Source organism: Pleurodeles waltl, chromosome 9 (assembly GCF_031143425.1).
Source record: "Pleurodeles waltl isolate 20211129_DDA chromosome 9, aPleWal1.hap1.20221129, whole genome shotgun sequence".
Classification (NCBI taxonomy): Eukaryota; Metazoa; Chordata; class Amphibia; order Caudata; family Salamandridae; genus Pleurodeles; species Pleurodeles waltl.
In genome coordinates this window covers 47,649,302-47,664,326 of record NC_090448.1, presented here as the reverse complement: position 1 = coordinate 47,664,326, position 15,025 = coordinate 47,649,302, and the positions used below count along the sequence as shown (strand labels likewise).

The window sequence follows — 15,025 nt, the reverse complement described above, 5'->3', positions numbered from 1 at the left end:
AATTTTGTGAGGTCCTCATCAGGACAAATAAGAAACTTATTTATCAGTGGTCACCACAAGTTCTTCTCTCTGCCAAATGCTGCAGCTATTGCCTTGAACCAACTGAATGGGACTCCTTTTATCGCATGTAGCTAAATGAAAGGCTGAATCAGCATGGTTCTTTGCATAGCATTCAAGGAAGGAATTCACAACATAATAGAAGGCCATATTTACAAGGGCCACGGAGCAGGGCTTGCAGCAAGTGCCTTGCCATGAGCCACTGGCAAAGGGCATAAATGCACCATATCTACAAGACATGGCGCATTTCAATCCTCTCCCCCTGTGCTGGCGCACAAATGGCTGCCAAGTGCCAACACAGGCACCTTTGAACCATAGTGCAAGGGTGTCTGCATTGTGGGGATGGTTGTTTTCGTGCAGGAAGGGACACCTTCCTGCACAAAAACAATCAATGGAGGTGATTTCCTCCTTCTATGTGTGCTGCAGAGTGCAGCACACCTACAAAGAGGAAAGACGGGGAGAAATAATGCTATTTCCACCCGTTGTGACTCCCTTATGCCACCCCTGGGGAGGCGTAGGCTTCTGGTGTGTTCCCAGGTTTATGATTTCTCGTAAATCTGGGAATGTGTCAAATGCCATGGGTATTACGTGGGAACACCCACTGTAATGCCCATGGCACGCCTCACTAACGCAGTGTGAGGCACCGCAGCGATTTTCGCTTTATTGCCTCACGCTATATCTACAAGGCCATGAAAAGTCACGTGGGGTGGCTTTACCTGGCCTAGTAGATATGGGTATTCAGTTTGCGCCACCAGGGTGTCACAAAAGTGACGCCCTGATGGCGCAGTGGGCCTTGTAAATATGGCCCAGAGTTTCCACTGCATTTCTACTCATCAGCTGACACACAAACCATTTTTGACATCCTCTCCCCCATTGGCCACCAAAGAATTTGGAAGGGCAATCTTAGCACTGGATTGGACAGGAAGATTAGGACAAATAGAAGCAATAAACAGTCCTTGTGGGATGCCTGGAGCTCATTCATATTGTTTACACTGCAGAACTCAAAGCTGTTATTCAGGTGTTGCGTTTTCAGTTTTTTCCCCTCATTTCTATGTAAAGGAAATATAAATCACAATTATTATTTTTGCAATTAAAAAACATTGCGGTCTCACATCATCCTCCATGTAGGGTTAATGAGACTGGTTAGCAATTTTCTCTCCTGAAAGTGGTTTTCTGGTTTTGAGGAGGAGGGTGCAGAGGAGGGAGCTGGCTCCTATAATTATTGCTTTCTCTAAATGTCTGTTTTTACCACGTTCTTCATCCCCCAATGCATTGCAATTATTTTTCAATTAAAGGGAAGATTATGCTGAAATGTGTGTTTTTTGTAAGGTACGTGTAATTGACTTACTCTTCTCACTGTGATCTTTTCTACTCATGAATAAAAAGCTGTTTCCCTTCAAATGAAGGGAAACACGTCATATCGCTTCAAAGGGTACCACATATTATTTTTTGCATGTTTGTGCTGTTGTGTAATGTGGTAATACCACACTGAATCACGAGAGAAAGAACCCCTTAGCACCAGCCAAAAGCAGGCGCTAAATCTGCACCAATTAGTTTACCTGTAAATGACCACAGATGCCACATAAAAGAGCATATTTACAAGCCCCTTGTGCCTCCGTGTGCTGCCCTAGCGTAATTTTTTTTTACGCTAAGGAGACATTAAGGAGGCCCCCCACCGTGCACCATATTTACAAAGTGGTGCAATGCGTGCATTGTGCCATTTTGTAACCAACTGCGCCACATTATACCTGCGCCAGGTATAATGCATGCAAGGGGGGGCGTTTCCACGCAGGGAGGCCCAAAATAATGGTGCAGTAAAATATACAAGACTTCACTGCTCCATTTTTTCAGTCATTTTTAACACCTGCTCAGGGCAGGCGATAAAGAGACGCTCCCATAATAACCTATGGGCCTGCCTGTGCTTTGCTGGACTAATTCCATAAATCCATAATTTATGGCGCTAATCCAGCAAAGTGCCACAATAGCATCATAAATTATGACGCTGTTGTGCTAATGTACACCATGGTGCGCTGTATATTAAATACAACAATACCATGGTGACGTTAGAGGGGCACCGGGTGACGTAAAAAAGTGGCACATCAGAGCTGATGCACCACTTTCTTGTAAATATGCCCCAAAGTGTGATAACGCAATTACAGACTTAAGGAATTACCGGGATTTACCCATAACCCGTCAGACCTCATTCTCAGTCCTGCATAAAGCTTTTAAAACACAAGTTTTGTCCAAGTTGTGTTCATTCCTGGATTGTTTGGGCACGCAAATCTGTCCAGGATAAAAAAACACAATTTCGACAAAATCAAAGCATTAAGGGAAGCACCATGCTCAGAGACATCAAGGCATGGGCAAAGTTGACAATTGTTGACCGGCTCCATCTTCCAAAGAACCCTGCAAAAGTGAACTTTTTCTCTAGCTCACTTTTTGCTCTAGGTCACTTCTGTATTTTTGCAGCTTCAACATATAATTCCATATTGTTCCTAACATAGCAAAAAATGGGTGATAAAATTCAAAGATGTTCCAATAAGATCCCCCAAATATGTTTTGCCAGGGGCCCCAAAATCCTTAGGATGACACTGCATGCAATAAAACAGGTCACAATGGCCATTGCTGCATGGAGTTCTTCATCCATAGTGCTTTAAATGGGAAGAGTAAGTGCGATTCCTACCCAGAAAAGCTGTGGGGTTTTGGTGGGGCTAATGGCAGTGTTAAATAGCAAACATTTAATGGACCGAAGCTCAAAGGACAGTGAATTGAGTACCACCAAAAATGGGTAATAGTAGCATCTGTTATTTACAGTGCTTAGATGAGGAAATGTGAATTTACGGCTTATACATAAAAAGCTAAGCAAATAAAGTGCATCCTCAAGGATTAAGCCCACAATTGTATGTGCTTGGACATGTAAATGTACCATTGTTGCAGAATGTTTGCCAGGCGTATTTGGTTAGAGGTGATGTTAGAAATTAGGTCTCTAGTAGGTAGATGTTTGCTCTCTGTCCAAGTAGGGACCACTGTCCTAGTCAGGGCACGTGAGATACACACTAAAAGTTTACCTGTGCTCACCCCCTGGTAGCTTCACACAGAACAGTCAGGCTAAACTAAAGAGGCAATGTATAAAGTATTTGAGCACACACACACACAGTAACACAGTGAAAAAAACCACAAAAGCATACCACACCTGTTTAGAAAAATAGTCAATATTGATCTGAGTAAAACAAGACCCACACGACAAAAATTCAACATACACAAGTCAAGTTATGAATTTTTACATATTAATTAAAAATGCAATGCTTAGAAGTCAATAGCTCTAACCGGGGCTGTCTGGTTGTGCTGGACTGGGGCAAATCCAAAAGTTGAATCAGACTACGATGGAGCGCGGACCCTGTACAGGAGTCACACAGACCCATAGACAGTACCTTGTTTGCATCAGTTCTCGGAAACGATGCGTGGTGATCTAAAGGAGGCGATGCGTCACTATTGCAGGCGGTGCGTTGTTTCTTGATTGGACAACATCGTTGATGCATCGATGTCTAGAAGTGATATGAGCTGGTTCCGATGTGTCGGTGCTGCACCGCGCAGTCAGCGAGTGGTGTCCGCGACTTGGTTGCAGACAGCTACGAAGCATTATTTCTGCAGCGGGAGGCATAGGTTCCAGTTGACACGTCGGTGTTGATGTGCCTGTTTCTAGTGATGCAGCACCACACACACCTCTAAAGACTGGATTTGGCACTACTTGGCAGAGCAGGACTTTCATTGGAGGAGTTCAGGTGCTGGTAGCAAGAGACAGGTGAAATCTTTGATGTCCCTGAGACTTCTGAAACAGGAGGCAAGCTCAGTCAGGCCCTTGGAGAAACTTTAGATTGCAGGCTATAGAAAGTTAAGCCCAGTCCTTTCACTCGCAGACAGGAAGCAGTAGGTAGCAGGCCAACACAGCAAAGCAAACAGCAAAGTGGCAGTACCTCCTGTCATCACAGTAGTCCTTCTTCGTGGTAGAATGTCATCAGTCTAAAAGTGTTCTGAGTACATGGTGTCAGAGACCCAGTACTTAGACCCCAAAAGATCTTTGATGTTGGGGTAACTTCAACGGAGTTCTCTGAAGTGCACCAGGATCCCTTTCAACCCAGCCCTGGCTCCAGACTACCAGTGGGGGGTAATCAGCCCTTTGTGTGAGGCAGGACAAAACCTATTCAGATGTAAGTGTGAACGGCCTCTCCCTCTCCCTGCTGAGGATGACTGCAGATGAATGCAGATGTATCTCCTGTCACACTCAGCCCTTTCTGTGTGTGGTTGTCTGGAGAGAATGCACCAGTGTAGCTGTCACCTAAACCCAGACGTGCATTCAGAGGCAGACTAAAGCAGAGGATGGTTAGAGGTAAGAAAATGCCAACTTTCTAAAAGTGGCATTTTCAGACCGGTAATTTAAAAAACAACTTTACCAAAATATGTATTTTTAAATTGTGAGTCCAGAGACACCAAACTCCATATTTCCATCTTTTCCTAATTGGAAATTACACTTAAAAGATGTTTTAGGGTAGCCCCAATGTTAGCTTATGGGCGAGATAGTCCTTGCAATAGTGAAAAACAAATGTAAGAGTTTTTCACTATCTGGACATGTTAAACTTAGAAATACATGTCCAACCTTTAAAATACATTACATCCTGCCCTTGTGGCGAACCAGGCGCTACCTTAGGGGTGACTTACATTTAATAAAAAGGAAGGTTTGGGCCTGGCAAGTGGATACACTTGCCAGGTCGAAATGGTAGTTTAAACTGCACACACGGGCTCTGAAATGGCAGGCCTGAGACATGTTTCAACGGCTACTTTAGTGTGTGGCAGAATTAGTGCTGTAGGCCCACTAGTAACATTTGGCTTACAAGGCCCTGGGCACACGTAGTACATTTTACTAGGGACTTACCAGTAAATCGAATATGCCACACATGGGGAAGTCAATTTTACCATGTTTTAGACACAGAACACATGTACTTTAGCACTGGTCATCAGTGAAAAAGTGCACAGAGTTCTAAAGCCAGCAAAAACAAAGTTCAGCACACAGTCAAAACAGGAGGTCAGAATGCAAAAAGTCAGGGGAAACCACACCAAAAGATGCCAGGTCTAACACATGTCCCCATCAGCAGAAAGCTGGGAGTGCTACCCGACCTCTTGGAAGTTCTCTTCACTAAGGCGGAAAAACTTGTAAAGTCCATTAGTGTTGGTGTGTTCTGTTGCATGATGGTGTTTCACCCTAAAGTCCATTCCCTGTAGGGAGATGGACCACCTCAACAGATTAGGATTCTCACCCCTCATCTGCATCAGCCACCTGAGGGGCCTGTGGTCTGTCTGAACCTGAAAGTGAGTCCCAGACAAGTAGGGTCTTAGCTTCTTCAGCACGCAAACCACAGCAAAAGCTTCCCTTTCTAATGCACTCCACCTCAGTTCCCTGGGAAGTAACCTCCTATTAATGAAGGCTACAGGTTGATCCACCCCTCTTCGTTTAGCTGTGAAAGCACAGCACCCACACCAGGGTCTAAGGCATCAGTTTGCACCACTAATACTTGAGGGAAGTCCAGGGCCCTGAGCATGGGTGCCGTGCACATGGCCTTCTTCAGGTTGTCAAAGCAGTCTTGCACGCCTCTGTCCAGATCACCAGACGTGGCTGCTTCTTGGAAGTCAGCTCTGTCCAGGGGCAACAATGGGCCATATCCCTTGACAAATCTCCTGTAATAGCCATTGAAGCTTAAAAAGGCTCTCACTTCAGTCTGGGTCTTGGGGGTGTTCCCAAGCCAGAATGGTGTCAATCTTGGATTGCAAGGGCTGCACCTTGCCACCCCCCACTAGGTGTCCAAAGTAGACCGTGGAGCCCTGCCCTATCTAGCACTTACTGGCCTTGATGGTGAGGCCTACACTCTTCAGGGACCACAGCACTTCCTGGAGGTGGTAAAAATGATCCTCCCAACTGGGTCTGAAGACTGCAGTGTTGTCTAGGTAGGCGGCACTGAAGTTCTCCAACCCAGCCAGGGCCTGGGTGACCAACCTCTGGAAGGTGGCAGGGGCGTTCTTCAACCCAAAAGGCATGACATGGAACTGGTAGTGCCCTTCTGGTGTTGAGAACGCTGACCTCCCTTTTGCCCCCTTGGTCCAGGCAATCTGCCGGTACCCAGACGTTAAATCAAACATACTTAGAAAATTGGCAGCTCCAAGCCAAATCAATGAGCCCATCAGCTCTGGGGAAGAGGTGTGCATCAGTCTTAGTGACCACATTCAGCCCCCAGTAGTGTACACAGAACGAGAGTTTGGCTGTGACACCGGGTGAGGCAGGTTTGGGGATTAGAATCATGGGACTAGGCCAAAGACTGTTGGAGTGCTCAATAACCCTGAGCTATAGCATCTTTGCTACCTCCTCCTTGATGCTAGCCCTCACTCTGTCAGGCAACCTGTAAGTTTTGTGCTTGACAGATGGGGTATTCCCAGTGTCTGTATCATGGGTGCACCAAATGGGTGTCCCCTGGGGTGAGCGAGAACAGAGATGCAACCCATCCCAGCAACTGGTGACAGTCTCTCTGCTGATCTAGGATCAGAGTAGGGGAAAAGCTCACACCTTCTACTGACCCATCCTGCTCTTTGGAGGATAGGAGGTCAGGGAGAGGTTCACTCTACCTTCCACCACATCATCAGTGACCAAGGGCATGGACAACTAAGACATCTCAAAGTATGGCTTGAGGTGGTTCACATGCAGGACCCTTAAAGGGTTCCTAGGATTCTGCATGTCCACCAGGTATGTAACATCAAACTTGTGCTCCTTCACCTCAAATGAGCCAGACCAATGCTCTTGCAGAGTACAGGGCTCCACGGGCACCATCACCCACACCTTTTGACCGGGCTGAAACTCAACTAGGGTGGTATTCTGGTCATACCAATGTTTCATGTCCCCCTGGCTGGCTTCCAGATTCTCCTGTGTGTGTTTCCTGAAGCAGGCTGTCTGGTTGCGGAAGGCCAACATGTAGCTAAATACATCCTGGGGTGGCTTCCTGGGAGCTTGCTTCCAGCCCTTCTCCACCAAGCTGGGAGGTTCTCTCACAGGGTGTCCATACAGAAGTTCAAAAGGGCGAAGCCAACCCCCTTCTGTGGTGCTTCTCTGTATGCAAATAGCAGACATGGTAGGAGGACATCCCACTTATGCCTCATGAGTTTGAGTAGACCCATTATCATGCCTTTCAATGTACGGTTGAACCTCTCAACCAACCCATTGGTTTGGGGGCAGTAAGGCATGGAGAACTTGTAAGTTACTCCACAGGCCTTCCACTTGGCCTTCTTGTACAAGGACATGAAGTTGGTACCGCATCAGTGTCCTGGCCACGGCGGGTGCAGTCATTGTCCTCAGAGGGATAGCCTCTGGGGACTGGTTGGCATGGTCCACCAAGACCAGGATGAGCCGGTTGCCCATGATTGTCTTGGGATCCAGAGGCCCCACAATGTTGATGCCCACCCGCTCAAAAAGGGTGCTCACGACAGGAAAGGGGTGTAGGGGGGGCATGCATTTCCATCCTTTCTTCCCACTCTCCTGACAGGTAAGGCAAGACCTGAAGGATGCATCTGAAGTCTTCGTCATTTGAGGCCAATAAAAGTGGGTGACAAGCCAGTCAAAGGTCTTGTCCTTCCCCAAATAAACTGCCAGTGGCACATCATGAGCCAGGCGCAGTAGGAAGGCTCTGAAATGCTGGGGTACCACCAGCACACAGGCTGCCTCAAGTTCAGGAGCCTTAGGCTCACTATACAGAAGACCATTTTCCCAATAAATCAGGTGCTTGCGAGAGGAGCCACCAGCTGTCTGGGCCTCGACCTGCTGATGAAGGCCCATGAGAGTAGGGCACTCCTTCTGCGCTGCGTAGAACTCCTCCTTGGAGGGACCTCCTTCCTGCTGTCAATTGGTCAGCTCAGTCAAGTTCTCCGGTTCGGCCATGTCTTCCCCTGTAGGTTCTGGGGCATCCCCCTCAAGGTCAGCCTCCTCCTGGACCGCGGGAATTTCAGGAGGGAGGTTCCTGTGCCCCTTACCCTTCCTCTTCTTGACAGACATCTGAGCCACTCTTTCAGACTCCAAATCCTTGTGACCACCCTCAAGTGCTTCTATGCAGCATGTGGTCAGGCACATCCATTCAGGCAACCCCAACATCTCCAAGTGTGACCTGAGCTCCACCTCCTTCCAGGCGGTATTCTCCAGGTTACTGCCCAGAAGACAATCCACATACTTGGACGGACTCACAGCTACCCTCAAGGAATCTGAGATTCACCCTCCCCCTACTCAAAGGGAACCTGAGATACCAAACATTGGCTCACACGGTTGTCTACAGCAAAAACTTGGTGGACCACATTAGGGACTACGTACACTGGACGGTTGTAATACTGGTGCCTGTGTCTCTCAGAGCCTCCACCCTATGCCCATTAATGGTAACCCACCGCCTATACTTCTTAGTATTGTCAGGCATGATGGTTCTCTGTACCATTTCACTGTCACACATGGGCACTAAGGTAATCTCAGCTGTCTCCCCACCACTAGCTTGGGCCAACTCCTTCCCAAGCGCTATACTCGCGATCTCCTGTGACTGCCCACCAGTGGAGGGCTGCGTTTGCTTAGGACATGCGGGAGGTCCTCTGAAGTGCTCTTCCTGACTACAGTCAAAACACTTTAGGAGCCCCTTCCCAGCAGTCTTACCTGACAGGAACCATTTCTTCTTTTCAGGAGAGGGCTGAAAAACCTGATCATGGGACCTATTTTGGGGACCGTTTGAGAACTCCTTATTTTTGTTTTTGCTCCCCCCCCCTTTCTTCTGCTGGGAACCCTGCCTAGCCTTGGCTGGATCTCCCCCACAAACTTTCTTGTGGACTCTGGTGCTGATCCAGCGGTCCGCCTCCTTAGCAAGCTCCCTGGGGCCAGAGAGCTTACTATCAATCAAGTGCTGGCACAGCTCTGTAAAACAAAGACTAAACATGTGCTCAAATTATACAGCCCCTGATAGTCTGTCTCATTACTGTCCTTCACCCAACTATCCAGTGCCTTGCAGAATCTACCCAGGACTGCGGAAGAAGATTAACACTCTACCTAAACTGCCTGTACATCTCTGGGGTCAAATCGTATTTCCTGGTAAGAGCCTTCTTCATGGCGGAATACCTTGTCTTATCACCCCCTTGCAGTGTGAGTAAGGTGTACCAGTAAAAACAATATGCCAATCATGGAGAGACCCAATGTATTGCATTTTAGACAGAGAGCACATGCATTTTAGCACTGGTCAGCAGTGAAAAAGTGCACAGTTTTCTAAAGCCAGCAAAAACTAAGTTCAGCACAAGGCCAAAACAGGAGGTCAGAAAGCAAAATTCAGGGGAAACCATGCCAAAAGATGCCAGGTCTAACAACTGACTATGTCCATTACTTAAAAGTACACATGATATTGTGTCTAATTATAAACAAAGGTACATATTTACAAGTACCTAGCACCTCCTTGCGCCGCCCAAGTGTCTTTTTTTTTATGCTAAGGTGGTGTCAAGGAGGCCTTTTCCCCGCACCAGTTTAACAAAGTGGTACAATGCAAGCATTGTGCCACTTTGTAACCCCTTGGCCACTTTATGCCTGTGCCAGTCATAATATATGCAAAGGGGGCATTCCCCCATTAAGAGGCCCAGAAAAATGGCGCAGTGAAATTTACGAGATTTCACTGTGCCATTTTTACTATCAATTTTAACGCCTGCCCAAGGCAGGTGTTAAAGTCACGCTCCCATTTTTAACAATGGGCCTCCCAAAGCTTTGCTGGACTAGGGACGTCATTGTTGGTGCTAGTTGACCAATGCGCCACAATAGCATAACATTTTTTTATGCTAACGTGCGCCATGGTGTGCCATGTTGTAAATACGGTGTTATCATATTAGAGGGTGCAGAGGGGCACCAGAAAAGTGGCGCATCCTAGCTGATGCGCCACTTTCTTGTAAAGATGCCCCCAAGTTTTACCAAAGGACGTCAGTGGTATTCTCCCCTTTGTGGCTCTCCTCTCCGGCTCTTTCCTGACTCTCTTCCTCAGTTATTCCCATTTTCAACTCTGTGCTTAACATGCGTCTCTTTCCTCTTTCTCTCTCCTCTGACTGTCTATTCCCTGCCTGACCCCTATATTTCACTTCCCTTCCTCCTCCGATGTCCCCATCCTCCTTCCATGCCCAGTCTCTCCTTTTCCTTGCACTTTCTTCTCTCCCATGTCTCACCCCTTCCCCTCCAGCTTCCACTATCTCTCTCTGGTACCTTTGTATCCTCTGTCCCTCTCCCCTGTCTCTTACTATCCAAGGCCCATCTCAGTGTCTCCTGTGGACCCTCTCTCATGGTCTTGTCTTTCCCTCTCCCACTGTCTCAGAGTCTGATCAGGGCCTCCTGGGGGTCGAGCATTCATTGCTTCTCTCCCTCACCCATCTCTGTCTAATGCAGTTCACTTGTTGCTTGACGCACTGGCCTCAATGATGCAGCATTAGAATAACAAGGTGGGGGTCCCCCCAGGACCTATCGCTCCCCAGCATGGCAGAGTTTACACACACAGAGTACGGTCAGAGTAACAGCAGGCAGCGAGTGGGTATGTGCCTGCCATGTCCTGTGCACCTTTACTCAGTGGCGTACAGTGCTTTAAATGGGCAGGTACTGCCCGGTACTGAGTACCTGTACTCCGACAATACATTTAATAGGAGAGTACCAGCACTTCTCAGGAGCACACAGGTACCCTAAGTAGTGAGTACCTGCACTTCTATATTTCCATTCAAAGCACTGGTGGTGTAACACAATATAAGCAAAAACAACAAGTGATGGACGGAATGCTGAACATTGTCAAACACTCACCCCCAGTCATAGATCTGGGTTTAATCCATCGTTCTTTTGCTCACCATGCCACCCCAGTTTGGACCCAGCCATATGCAAATCAGTCTTGACCCTGTTCCTCATGGGAACAGTCCAGACCGAACTGCCAAGCCAGGTCCTCACTGGACCGGAAACAAGCATCCTGGGACCAGTTTCGGGGTTTCACCCCTCGTCAGCCTGGCTAGCTTGAATCCAGTGGCATGGGGAAGCACGGGACCCACGTCTGGGCATACCCTTCCCATTTAGGGCGACAAAGCAAAAACAACAAGTGATGGACGGAATGCTGAACATTGTCAAACACTCACTCCCAGTCATAGATCTGGGTTTAATCCATCGTTCTTTTGCTCACCATGCCACCCCAGTTTGGACCCAGCCATATGCCAGTTTCGGTCCCAGGATGCTTGTTTCCAGTCCAGGGAAGACCTGGCCTAGCAGTTCGGGCTGGACTGTTCCCATGGGGAGCAGGGTCAAGACTGATTTGCATATGGCTGGGTCCAAACTGGAATGGCATGAGCAGCAAAAAAACGATGGATTAAACCCAGATCTGTGACTGGGGGTGAATGTTTGACAATGTTCAGCATTCCGTCCATCACTTGTTTTTGCATTTGTCGCCCTAAGTGGGAAGGCTATGCCCAGACATGGGTCCCGTGCTTCCCATGCCACTGGATTCAAGCTAGCCTGGCTGATGAGGGGTGAAACCCTGAAACCGGTCCCAGGATGCTTGTTTCTAGTCCAGGGAAGACCTGGCCTAGCAGTTCGGGCTGGACTGTTCTCATGGGAGCAGGGTCAAGACTGATTTGCATATGGCTGGGTCCAAACTGGAATGGTATGAGCAGCAAAAAAACGATGGATTAAACCCAGATATGTGACTGGGGGTGAATGTTTGACAATGTTCAGCATTCCGTCCATCACTTGTTTTTGCATTTGTGACACAATATAATCCACCCCTCTCCACCAGCCGCAGAATGTGATGAGGCCCGTCTCACACATCTCACAGATATTCATTGGCCTTGAGTTGAGTGGGGGCCCCCTTGAATTGTGGGGGCCCCTCTGGAGGGCTGGACCTCTCCTGTTGGATAAGTAAAGGCAGGCTAGGGCAACAAAGGGCCCTCTGCCAAGTTTTATTTCAGGGGGCAACACTTACCAAGCCACAAGGCGCTCTGCATCTGAAACCTGCAGGTCCCGTCCGCTGCTCACTTACCTCGGGTTCAGCCAATTTCCTTCTAGATGCATCACTTCCTTCTTAGAAGTTTCGTGGTCATTCAGTCTCTCTAGTGTCAACTCTCGCACCATTGAATCCTGGCCTGTGTTGTGTCAGCTCCTCCCCTTGATAATGGTGCCAGGGCAATCAGTCACCACCGACCACCTACCTCAGTTACTGCCGACCATCTATCACTCCCACTGGTCTACCTTCCCGTGACCGGCCCCTCCGCTTCTTGGCCTCTCCGGGATGATGTCTGCGGATGTGCAGGGCTTGGGCACAAACACACACACCCAGGAACATTTTAAGGATTTCCGGGGCCCTGTTACAAACTTGTTTTTGGGGCCCATGTTCAGAACATCTGAATTTATGATCCAAATTCAGAACTGGCAGTGCGCAGGCACAAGCGTCCAAATTCTAATTGTTTTTACATCTAATATTCAGGGATAGTTAGGTGTGTTTTCAATATTGTAAACCAATATTACCGCAAATAATCCCTGTGACACCCTCCCATTCCTCATATGTGAGGTGCTGTTTTGATCTGGAAGAAACATTTTTATGGATGTTGCATGAAACGTAAACACAACGTGTCCCTGCAAAACGCCCGCAATAGAGCTTAACACATCACCTGCATTAAACATAAATTAAAGGAAAAACGATATTTAAAATAACCTGTTTAAGAATTATTCAACGTCGTAATTGAAAGACTCTCTGCAGGACAGTGCTGGCTCTATCAGGGCCCCCCCCTGAAAGGCTGGGGCCCCTGGCCAGAGCCCACCTTGTCCACGCCCTAAAACGTCTCTGCAGGCACCTCAAGTCAGCCAACACACAGGGTACAGCCAGGCACCCCCGCAGACACTCACACACAGGACTGGATAAGTTAGATACCTTTATGTTTTACAAACTAATTCATTTTGTCTGCAGATAATATGTATCTGTTTTAAGAAAAATACATTCTGGGTGGTGGAGCTTCAACTTGCAACTGCTTCCCCTGCCTTAGGTCGCTGCCTCCCATCAGGGGCGGCTCCTCCATTAGGGCAGAGGAGGGTGGCCCCCCCTCCCTGCCAGCAGCGGGAGCTGCAAAACCTTTTCAAGAAAACGATCATAAAAAGCGTTTATTATCGTTTTCTTGAAAAGGGGCGGGGCATTGGGTTGACGAGCACTTGAGGGGAGGACACAGAGCACTCCCCTCAGAGCGCATGTGTGGTTGGCCGGCTGTCTCGGGCAAGCCAAACACACTTGCACACAGTTGCCGGGCTGGAGAGAGTCTGCCCAGGCTGTGGACGCTCCCAGCCAATCCTGACACTGCTTTGAGCAGCGTCAAGATTGGCTGAAGGGCCTGCAGCACCGGGGACGGAGCGACGGAGAAGATAAGTGTTTTTTAACATTTTTCAATATAATGTAATGTGTTCCCCCCCCCCCCCAGCGCCGCCCCACGCCGCCCGCCTCTTTTGCGATCCGCGAGCAGCAACTGCTCCCACCTCGGCCTGGCCACAGTAAAGCACACTCGTCACCTTGTCGGGATGCACTGCGTGGCGCGAGGGACTGCGCGTGGCCCAGGTAGACCATGCACTGGGAATGACAGAGTGAGGGAGTCCTCTGTACGGGGGCCGGAGGGTGCAACCAGGTGTGGGGAGAGGGGATGACTGGGGAAAGTGACAGAGGCAGCAGAAGTGACCCTGGGCAGTCAAAACCGGACTCCACTACATCCAGCCCACAGGGGAAATGTCCTGTGGAACAAAAGGCCAGGTCGGCTCTGCTTCAGGGACAACATCTTCTAAGGCCATAAGGAGGCTCGGGGTACTCAAAAGCTCCTCGGCAGCAGAGCGGCACCTGCCTGGCGATGGTAGACATACCTAACCTGAGCCTGCCATGCTGTCCATCAGAGCACTGGTACTGTCCATGGCTGAAAAGAAGCCCCGGTACAGATGGGTGGAGAAGTTGAAGTGTAGGTACTCAGTACCAATGAATACTGGCCCATTTAAAACACAGGTTGCATGGGGGCAATGCATGCTGAAGTGTAACAAAGGCTTGCACGCACCCGCACAATGAATCACAACTATAAGCTCCTTCCGCGGGGATGTTATAATGTACAGTAGATAGCCTCATCTGTTTCCACTATGTTGTGCCACTTTGTGTCACACCAATGCCCGTGCATAATCTGAGTAAATTTGGACCTTAATCTGTGCAAAACACAAATTAATTCCATGTTCTAAACATATCCAGTGAATGTTTTTAGGCCTGGTTTTGGCAATGTGCTTGGAATCAGGCCGTAAATAAGGGCCACGTCAATGCTTTAAATAGTTTTTTAGCTGCTATTGGTGCACCAGGTGCAGTGGCACCAGGGTCCAGACCCCTGAGGGGCCCATTGAACCAAATTATAGTTATATTTACTATCCCAACGGCAGTCAAAGGGGCCAATTTTACCTGCACCAGGGTCCATGTCATCCTTGCTATGCAATTGTTATGCTATCAATCAATCAGTTTTTGTAAAGCACGGCTACTCACCCATGAGGGTCTCAAGGTGCTGGGGGGAAGGGGCCTCATCCAAAGAGCCATGTCTTGAGGTGCTTCCTGAAGATGGTGAGCAACAGGCTTTGTCTGAGGTGCAGGGGGAGGTTGTTCCAGCTCTTTGCTACGATGTAGGTGATGCTTTGAGGATTCACAGAGCGCACTTATCACCAGGTGCTGGAGTATGTGTCTAGGCTGATTGGCCTCCTAGAGGAATAGCCAGGTCTTCAGTTTCTTGCAGAATTTAAGAAGGGATGGGGAGGTCTTGATGTGGTGAGGAACATCGTTCCAGGATCTGGCTGGGATGAAGGAGAAGGAGCGTCCTCCTGACTTGTTCCTGCGGATGCGGGTTACTTGCTCGA

The 15,025-nt window shown here is 48.5% G+C and overlaps 1 protein-coding gene across 1 annotated transcript in view; it reads left to right on the top strand.

Annotated features, from left to right (window-relative positions):
- The window catches only part of KBTBD12 (kelch repeat and BTB domain containing 12), a 441,296-nt gene that overhangs the window by 58,005 nt on the left and 368,266 nt on the right, over positions 1-15,025 (top strand). The window lies entirely within an intron of this gene.